We start from the raw sequence: 10,857 nt of genomic DNA on the forward strand, positions 1-10,857 counted from the left end.
AAATAAGTTAACATGTCTATTATTTATATTATATTTACATTCGCGATATTGTTTATCTTTTATGTTTTGTAGATTTTTCTATGATATAATGAAAATGTCAATTTATTCATCATGTTGATGCCAACTTATAGAAATATGGAGATATTGATGGAAAATATGGTGTAAAAAATATGGTGTAAAACATATAATTATTTCAATTAAAATTTTAAATTGTTATAAATGAATTAATTTAGACATTTTATTAAGATTACATTTGAAATTCGTCCATAAATTCAATTATTACCAACAAACTTCTTTAAATATCATATTAATGAAATGAATGATTAGAATTGACGCATAGAAAATTTTCAAAGGAAGTATAATTTGAGGGTTTAAATTGATTGGCTTATAAAAATTTAGGGGTTTAATGGATAAAATTATAAGTCACACATGACTGTTATTCAAACAAGACATAATGAAGGGTATAAATTGATACGCTTATGAAACTTTAAGGTTTAAATTGATATAACCTCTAAAATTTAGAGATGTAGATTGATTTTTTTTTTTTTTTCATTTTTTATATTTATACGCTTTATGTTATCCTAAAATGAAATTTGGCACATTGACAAAAATGAAGCTAAATGAAGAATGATATATCCTAGGCGATGGCATGAAATATCGCTCTCCACACACACACACACATATATATATATATATATTCTAATGTATGGTCACACATCCAATTAATGTTTCATTTGTTTCTTTTTCTCTAAACAAAATTTATTAATTAAATAATTCTGTGAATTTTTTGTTGCTTTGGCAACCAAATAAATTAAAGCATCCATTAAAAAAAATGTCTTCGCATTCTATTTTATTCACAAATTGTCCAAATACAAAATAAGGATAAAATAGAAGAAATTTTAGATTTGGAGAAGACCGTCGATGGACAAATCTGTCTAATGCAAGTGGATATTTTTTAGGGAGCATTTGCTGCATAGAGTTGAATTAATAATTATTATTTGGATAATTAGATTATCTATAGAGTTAAATTATCTTATTTAAAATGTAAAATTGAATTGACTTGAATTGGAATGTCTATATTAGAGTGTTGAGTTGTGTTAAATCAAAAAGCTTGTGTTTAGGGTGTAGAGCTGAGTTGAATCGAGTTCGAGTTGGAATGTCTGTGTTAAGGGTATTAAGTTGAGTTGAGTTAAATCAGAAAGTCTGTGTTTGGTATCAAAGTTGAGTTCAGTTGAGTTGGAATAATGGATACAACATTTGATTTTCAAAATTGAGATTTTATTTTTGAATAATTTTTTATACCATTTTTCTTTTTCTTTTTTTTTTTATATATATTTTTAGGAGTATAATAAAAAACCAAAAAAACCAAAAAAACCAAAAAGTATCAGTTCGGGTCAATTTTTTATTTGAAAAAGCAATCAAAACCAAACCAAACTGAGGGTATATATGTACCCTTAAAAATAAACTCTAACATTTGGTATCTTTTAATATTTCAATTATTATGGTGCACATTTTTGTTGTTTAGAAAAAAAGACCAATTATTATGAAGCTTATATATTTTTTATTTAAATAAGTGCCAAGAAAGAAACAAAATATTAAATTTCAATTTATAAAAAAAAGTAAAGAAATAGAACCAGTTTTAATTTAAAATTAGCTACAAGAACTAAATCAAAACACAAGTGGAAATAAAACAAAAATTTAGAAAAAAAAAATACCAAATACCAAATACCAAAGAACCAAACTGATAATAACCCGAATCAAATAGAAAACAATCCATTAGTTTTGTTTTTTATTGGACATTGATTTTGATCCCTTCTTTGTAAAACCATTGGTTTGGGTTGGTTCTTGGTTGACCCCAAAATCGATAAAACTAAACCGACAATCACTTTTAATATTTTTAATCAATTATATACATATATATTAGTCCTAACATATATACTAGATTTACATATTGTTACTGAAGTATGTTTGATTGATTTCATTATAGACAAAATTTGAGCAACCTATTCTATAATATGTCGTATATTATGTCAAGCAATATATTTCATGTCGTGCCGAATCTGCATGCACATATTTTCTTTATTTGTTAAAATGTTGATGCGTAGATTCGTAGGATTTGCTTTTGTTTCTTTCCTTCTTTAAATTTCTTCTAAGGTTGTGCATTATATATTGTAGCTTTGTTCTTGTTTAAGGGAAGCCTCTTTGAATGAGAAAAGAGACGTGTTAAGAATTTAGTTTCTAATGCAATTGCATTACCAATCAACTAGACAAATCTTAAAAAAAAAAAAAAAAAGTTTTGGAAAAAATTTCCATCAAGTTATGGCTCAACTTTTTGAAATTTTGTTAGGTTAAAATTTACTTTTTAAAAAATAAGAGGGAACCAATCTTTGGTTGGAGAATCCCACAATGGAAATTTTTAATTTGGAAGCCTTCCTTTTGTACTCCAACCTTGGGCTTTAGGTTTGGGCTCGAAGAGGTACCAATGTTTTGGAGGGAGTGAGGAGATAGACCAATATGGGTTCGATGGATGTCCCGTGCCGCCGTCTGTCCGGTCAGGTAAGGCATGTGTGCGATTATTATTATTATTATTTTATTATTTAAAACAAGAAAAAAACTTGGTCCTTCGTGCGCGTCTTTTGGCCCGTCCTCATACATCCTGAAGTTGTTTGTCTCTTTCTCACGCGATAGTTCCACGTTGAAGGCCTATAAAAGATGTCCATAAAAGACGTGGCCTTCAGCATTTCAAAGTACAGTTCACTTCCTTTCAAAAGCTCTCCTCTCTTACTCTTCCACTTTCCATTTTCTGAGCAGTGAGTCAGAAAGGGTGTGTGTTCCGGTCGGTAACGATAAATTTCCAATCGGATTTTCTTTTTGGGCTGTTTTATCTTGGTGATGACATGACAGTTTTTTTGACCTGCTTGCCTATTTGGGTAGAGTTGCGAAATGTCTTAAAGAGAGCAAGCTCTACGACTCAACCTATAACGAGCTTCTGTTTTGCAGGTTTTATTCTTTGTTCGACCGTCGTGTCTTGACCGTTTACTGTTGTCCTATTCGTTGTCTGAGAGTCTTGCCTCTTGCCGTTTACAACAAATTTTATCTTCCAAAAAAGACCTTGAAGAAACCTTGCATGAAGGTTATAAATAGGGCATAAAATCATGGACTCAAGGCACATCATTCTCGAAGAAGAATACCTCAATTCCGTTTAAAATTTGGTTTCTATTTATAACATTTCTTTATTCGTGTAATTTTCTTGAGTTCTTGTTGGACTTTAGTCAGCCCACCTTATCAAAAGATTTAGGGTGTTAAGACCCAACTATCATTTAAAAAAGAAATTAGATTGATTAAAGGAAGTGGTAGTAACCTCCCTAGTTGAGTTCATTGTGTGTTCTTGTATTTCCCCTGTTTTTTGCAAATTAAATTCCAACATTGTTTGATTAATTTATTTTGTATTCTTTTTCATATTTCTTTACAATGTCAAGTTTTGTTTACATTCAAATTTTGTACTTCATTTTTATCATTTAATAGTTCAAGATTGAAAATTTTCACTTTTAGTTGTCTTACTTTTAATATGTTCTATCAGGTCCTCTCTCAAGTTTACCTTTTGAACCTAAGAGGAGGTGTGAAGACACCAAATACCACTCTTTTATGATACTTACTGTTGCCTTGACCTATTTTGTCCATAACTCATAAACTATGTAACAACTGAATTCAAATCAAGATTATTTTATTAATAACAACTCAAAATTTATACAACTTATTTTAACAAACTCCAACCAAGTACAACAACTAACCTTTCTTAGAACCCAATTCAAACAATCCTGTAGTGTGGCAGACCTTAATCTTGCGTGGCACCCAGAACTCTATTCTTTTGCTACCTGGAGGGGAGAGATAGAGAACAAAACATTTAAAAAACATGAGCTAGGAAGCCCAATGAGTGATGGTTTTAATATAAACATAGGTTTTTCTTTTGAAAATCTTTTATATAACTATTTTCAATGTAAATCAATAGAAGAATACTAAAATATCCAAATAGGTTCCAAAACACGAGCATCATCTGATAAAACATAATCACTTAGTAAAATTGCATGATAATAACTTTCCTCAAACACAACAAATGATAAAATCCATACAACCACAACCAAGTTTCGAAAACCAATCCCTGTATCCAATATATCTTGACTATGTGCACATGTCGACATAGAATCTTGTCATAGACTTAAAAACTGGGTCTGCAGTGCCTCTAACAATCCTATACGAGATTTCCTCTACCAGCTCAGAGACTAGATTCAAAGATCTTTTGATTATCCAGCAGAAGATAGGCTTAGAACCTAGATTCACAAATCTTGTGACCATCTTGTGCGGTCCATCAGGATATGCAATTTAAAAACTATATTATCATCTCAATGGTTTGGAATCCATTTCCATCAAAACCACTGCAAACATGAGTTTCCAACGAAATCTCGAGATTTCAACTCAAATCGTTATTTCCAAAGAAACCATGTTAAGGAAATTTGATGAAAAACCTTTTTCTGTTAAAACCATATAATATAATATAATATATATATATCTAAATCCAAGATTTCCAACAAAGAAATCATACACACACACACAACCTTACCAACTCCAACAGACGCACACACACAGAATACATTACTGGCCTTAAATTTACCTTACCAACTCCAACAGACTTAAAACTAGGCTTTCGGTAACCAAAAGCAATAGTGGGCATAAAGATAGACTTCTGTAGACCAGTTGGACACATAGTCAACCTTCCCCCAGCTAGGTTGGATGCATCCTCCTCCAATTGGACACACAGTTGATCCTCTCGGCTCATACAATTTAGAAACTGTATTTGCACCTCAATGGATTGGAATCCATTTAAAAACTATATTTGCATCTCAATTGTTTGGAACTCATTTCCATCAAAATCACTGCAAATATGAGTTTCCAACCAAATCTCGAGATTTCAATTCAAATCGTTATTTCCAAAGAAACCATGTTAAGGAAATCTAATGTAAAGCCTTTTTCTGTTAAAACCATATAATATAATATAATATATATATATAAATCCAAGGTTTCCAACAAGGAAATCACACACACACTTCAACTCATCCTGGATTTATCCAATTTTAGCTTAGAATCCAAAATTAAGACTAAAAATAACCACATAATACATTCTTGGTCCTAAATTTACCTTACCAACTCCAACAGACGTGAAACTAGGCTTTTGGTAACCAAAAGCAATAGTGGGCACAAAGACAGACTCCTGTAGACCAGTTGGATGCATAATCAACCTTCCCCTAGCTAGGTTGGATGCATCCTCCTCTAGTTGGATGCACAGTTGATCCTCTCAGCTCATACTTACCTTGTTGGACGCATCCCAGACACCAATTGGGCATATAGCTTGTCGATGATGGTCGACCTTCTATTTCTCACCTCAACAACCAATGTTTTTTCTCTCACACCTCTCTCTCTAATTTTCTTGGAGAGATTCACGAATAGATGAGTAAAATGAACCATTTTTCTTGGTATTTATTGGCTTTTCCAAACCATCCATGTCATCCTTACCTCATCTCTTTGTTTGACACATCCTACTAAAATTTTGTCTAAGTGTCAACTTATAAATCATTCTCACCTCAGAGTTAGCCATTTTAATTGCTTGCACCAACCTTCCCTCTTTCCTCATTTCTTAGTTTTTGTCTCCTTCTTAACGCATGGTTTCTCTTTTTATTTTTATTTTTCTAAGTGTCCAAGCACACTAACCCTCCTTATTACTCAAGTATTCGTCCAAGCATATTCCTTCATATTGGGATGAATGCCCTAAAGCCTCATAGATATATGTTATTTGAATCAATGGTTGATTAAATCTATATGCAAATTTTCATTAACCTAAGATCCAAGGTTATCTAATATAACTTAAACATACATATGGAGATATACAGGTAGATAATGTTTTAGTGATAGCTTAAATGGTCTGTAGTATATGGATAAGGTTGGGTGTCTTATCTTAGTCACACTACTGATACGACCCGCTTTGTAAATGTTATAATTATTGTAAAGTGTTACAAATGATCTAATTCTGATAATTCAAGTGGAGACATGTGAGCAGAGTATCCTATACAAAGAGTTTGTATAAGACCGGACGACGAAATGTTGAGTCTCTCTTTATAATGTCATTGTTAGAAGAGACTTACATTTTACCAGAATGACCATAGGTGACTTGACCTTAATCCTGAATGAGTTTTGAACTCATGCCTATGAGGGCAGTTATTTGATCTGCATGAGTGAGAGTGGCTAGATTCGCTGACTCAATATATTTACCATTTTGGGGATTCATCTGATCGAGGAGCTGGGAACACAACTATACAAGAAAAAATTCACTCATTCCCTATTGTTAGGGTAAGTGGATAAATTCTCTTTTAAAGTCTGATTCTGGGGCTTCAATAATGAGGCGTCTCACCCTCTCTTGGCCAGAGAGGGGTTCTGTCGTAGTTGGGCTATGACTAATGATTCATTAGAGGGATTAGTGGTATTTAAGAAGTTAGATGTAACTACAGAGATAAAACAGTAATTTGACCCCATTGTACTTATGAGTAATTTGTGAAGTGTCAACACACTGTCGATTAGTTATATTCAATGGACATAGAAATATATCTATAGTATAAAGAGTGCAGTTGTTGGTCTTTAATGGAGTGAGCGACAGTTAATGAAGGTTGGTTACGTTAATTAAAGAGTTTAATTAATTAATCAAGTATCATTGAAGCTTCAATCTATAGGTCCATAAGGTCCCCTCGTTAGCTCAATAAAGACTAATGAGAATCAAATTAATTTCGATTTAATTTGAATTGTTTAAATTGATTAAAGGGAATTTATTGTCTAAGATACAATTAAATAATGTATTGATAACTTGTAGAAATACAAGTTATTTTTGCTTTTAAGTTGGAACAACTAAGGTTTCTAATGATAAATTCTACTCATTTTTAGTAGAAACACATGGAATTATTCAAACATTAGAAAACTCATGCAAAAGAAGTTTTATTACTAAATATCGCGGCGCTAATGCATTGTATTGCAGGATTTCAACACGAGGATTAACGCTAAGGCATTAGAGAAGTGCCGCAGGGAAAGCTCTAACGCATGAGCCATGCGTCGGAGGGAGTTCAACGCAGAGAAGATTCATTGATCTAGGTTGACTGTGTCACGTCACCACTTGCAAGTATGGGCACCTGCAGCAGACGACGTTTGAAAAGCTTCCAAGCAGCAGGCGGCGTTTGACTAGGATATGGACTTTAATGCTGCCCATTCACCAAGTGGACATGACCAACGCCTATAAATAGATGAAGTCCCTCCAGAATTCGCAGTCAGAAAATTATTCAGTTAAGAAATTATTAAGATCATCACTCTCTGTAATTAGTGTAGTCGTAGTTTAAGCTGTGCTATGGTGCCAAGACGATCAGAAGGGTTGAACCACCATCGCCGCCGATTAAGGAGTGGAGGAAGCCAAGCTTGAGAAAGACACTTCGTCCTCTTCCTATACAAGTGATTGTACACAATAGAATTAAGCCAAAGAGATATAAGAAATTGTACTCTGCAGCTTGACTCAGTTTCCTTCATCTCATTTATCGCTTTCATTTCACTTGATTGAATATTGCTTTTGTAAAGACAATTTGCTTCTTTATAAAATTCATATATTTGATCCATCACATTTTTGCCATTGTTTATTTCTTGTTCATGCTGAATGCATTTATACTTTATGTAAAATTTCATTTTAACGCTTAAGCCAACTTGATCAATTGGTAAAAGCATCTTTAACTTAGATTGTTCGAGAGAATAACTAAGCCGTATCAAGTAGGACGCCTAGTATAGCTAGAGATAGACTTACTGGTGTTTATTGCATTCTGTGTTAGACGCGTGCAACCTAGAGATAAGTTTTGTAAGGTCTAACAAATGAACAAAAGATAAGCAAATCATCCCATCTTATCCACATCACATTCTGGTTTGTGTACACTCATCTTAGACCGACGCATCCACTTACAGTAAACTCCACTTTTGCATGATCCATCACTGACCACTCAACTATTTTGTATCTTCTTGCACAGGCATAACACTTTAGTGTAAATAACACATCTCTCATTCATTTAGGAAAACCCTTATAATAGATACAATGCAAGGTCCACGTTTTTTTAACTGAATCCCTGAGTACGACCCTAGACTTGCCAGGAACCTAAATTAGATTTATACTTGGGTCTGGTTTAGGAAAACTTGAACGTCATTAATAGGAGTGTCGTGCGTTCTGATTGCATATCTCTAATGCATCAACACATTTCAACTACTTAAATGCATCACAACATCAACACACAATTTATACTTAGCACTTATTTTTCCAACTTATTTTATACAATACACTCCCTACTCAAATCACGATAGCAACGAACAAGTTTTTGGCGCCGTTGCCGGGGATTCAGAAACAAGACTAACCAGAAATTTCGTTTGTATCTTTTGTAGGAACACTTTAGTCGAGGGAGTATTGCAAACTAAGCCTAAGCTTGTGAACGTTTATGAGCAGGGAGAGCACTTCTGAACTCAGATACGACCCCGAGATTGAAAGGATCTTCCGACGTAGGAACCGATCTAATCGTTGTCGAAGGTTGAGGCAGCAATTTCTCAGACAACAGAACAGGCAACGAGCAATGGCAGAAGAACAAGCAAATCAGCAACTAGCTCATACTGCACAGAATCCAATCCTAATGGCGAACAGCAGCATGCGTCCTATGAGAGAGTACACATCCCCTATACTGTATGATTTCTCTCCAGGAATCATCTAACCAACGTCAGATGGGACCAGGTTCGAGATGAAATCTGTAATGCTTCAAATGCTTCAGACTGCTGGACAATTTGGGGGTGGTTGTGGTGAAGATTCTCATGCCCACATGAAGTGTTTCCTGGAAATGTGTAATTCATTTGTGATTCTTGGAATCACCCTAGAGGCGATCAGGCTGTCTTTGTTCCTCTATTCTTTGTGTGATGACACAAAACAATGGGTGAGCTCACTAGAGCCTGGTGAAATCACCACCTGGGCGAAGTTGGTGGAAAAATTTATGCAAAAGTACTTCCCACCTACCACGAACGCGAGGAGGCGTCGAGAGATTATGAACTTTGAACAAGAAGAAGTTGAAACCTTAAGCGCCACATGGGAGCATTTTAAGGGATTAGTCAAGAATTGCCCAAACCATGGACTAACTTTAACTATCCAAATGGAGACGTTTTATGGAGGATTGAATAGAGCATCGCAGATGGCAGTAGTCGCTGCAGCGACTGGTGGACTTATGGACAAATCATACACTGAGCCTAAAGAAATATTATACCGCATTGCTAAACACAACATGGAATGGGTGGACGATACGTATGATGGAAGAACTGACAGAAAGAAGAGATCTTAGAATGTTAATTCTATCGATGCCAACACAATAGCCATACTTTCTGCTCAAGTGGCTACAATGACCAGCCTTTTGTAGAACATAACGCTAGGAAATGCATCAAATCAACAGAAGGTGAATCAAGTAGAAGTGTTCGGGCAGCCCATGGTTAGCTGTGTGGGCTGTGGAGATCCTCACTCCTATGCTGAATGTCCACAAAACCCGCAGTCAGTATGCTTCATAAAAAACAACCCATTTTCCAATACATATAATCCTGGATGGAGAAACCATCCAAATTTTTCTTGGACAGGAGGAAATCATCAGGAGCACCACCTAGGGGCAAACCAACAACAAAGGAATGGACCACCGCCTACATTTCAACAAATGCATCAGCCATATCAACAACCCTTTAATAGAGGAGGACAGGCGTCGAGCTCAAGATCTCCGCTCGAGAACCTATTAAAGGAATACATAGCCCAGAATGACGCACTGCTAAAAAGCCAGGCGTCATCTATCAAAAACTTGGAAATCTAGGTAGGGCAGATAGCGAGCGAGTTGAAAAGCAGGCAGCTTGGAGTAATGTCACGCGGTACTGAAACACCTGAGAACAACAATAGAAAGGAGCAATGTCACGCGGTGACGTTGCGAAGTGGAAAAGCTCTTGAAGAAAGAAGAATGAATCCAAGAAACAACAGTCCTTCGAAAAAATGCATCACACGTTCAATGGATCAAGAAGAAAGAACGCCTGAGACTACAAGCCATTCAGAACCCAGTACGTCTAATGCGAAAAAGCCTGAGGTGCCACTGAATGCACCATTCCCTAGGCGTCTAATGAAGAAGAATGATGAACAATAATTCAAGCGCTTTCTTGAGCTCCTAAGGCAGTTGCATATCAACATTCCGCTTATAGAGGCCTTGGAGCAAATGCCAACATATGTCAAATTTTTGAAGGACATTTTGACGAAGAAAAGAAGAGTCAGCGAGAAGGAAGTAATCGCGCTAACGCATTAGTAAGCAACAGTCTACGAAAGAAGCAGAAGGACCCTGGGAGATTCACAGTTCCTTACTCGATAGGAGGATTGGATGTGGGTCGTGCGTTGTGCGATTTGGGAGCTAGCATTAATCTCATGCCACTTTCAATTTTTAAGAAATTGGGAATTGGTGAAGCACAACCCACTTTTGTTACTCTTCAGCTTGCTGACAGAACAATTAAGTACCCAGAAGGAAAGATTGAAGACGTTTTGGTAAAGGTTGACAACTTCATATTCCCAGCAGACTTTATTATCTTGGACTATGAAGCAGATAGGGAGGTACCAATTATCCTTGGATGCCCCTTCCTAGCTACTGGGAAAGTTTTAATTAACGTGCATAAAGGCGAATTGACTATGCGTGTAGATAATAAAGAGGTGAAGTTTAATGTGCTCAACGCATTGAAGTTCCC

At 35.3% G+C, this 10,857-nt stretch overlaps 1 non-coding gene across 1 annotated transcript; it reads right to left on the reverse strand.

The window, feature by feature from the left end:
• Positions 1-9,134: 9,134 nt before the first annotated feature.
• LOC120084263 lies at positions 9,135-9,238 on the reverse strand. The gene has a single exon (XR_005483628.1). It is a non-coding gene; the product is annotated as a small nucleolar RNA R71 (small nucleolar RNA).
• Between the last annotated feature and the right edge of the window lie 1,619 nt (positions 9,239-10,857).

The sequence above is a fragment of the Benincasa hispida genome, chromosome 8 (genome assembly GCF_009727055.1).
Source record: "Benincasa hispida cultivar B227 chromosome 8, ASM972705v1, whole genome shotgun sequence".
Taxonomy (NCBI): Eukaryota; Viridiplantae; Streptophyta; class Magnoliopsida; order Cucurbitales; family Cucurbitaceae; genus Benincasa; species Benincasa hispida.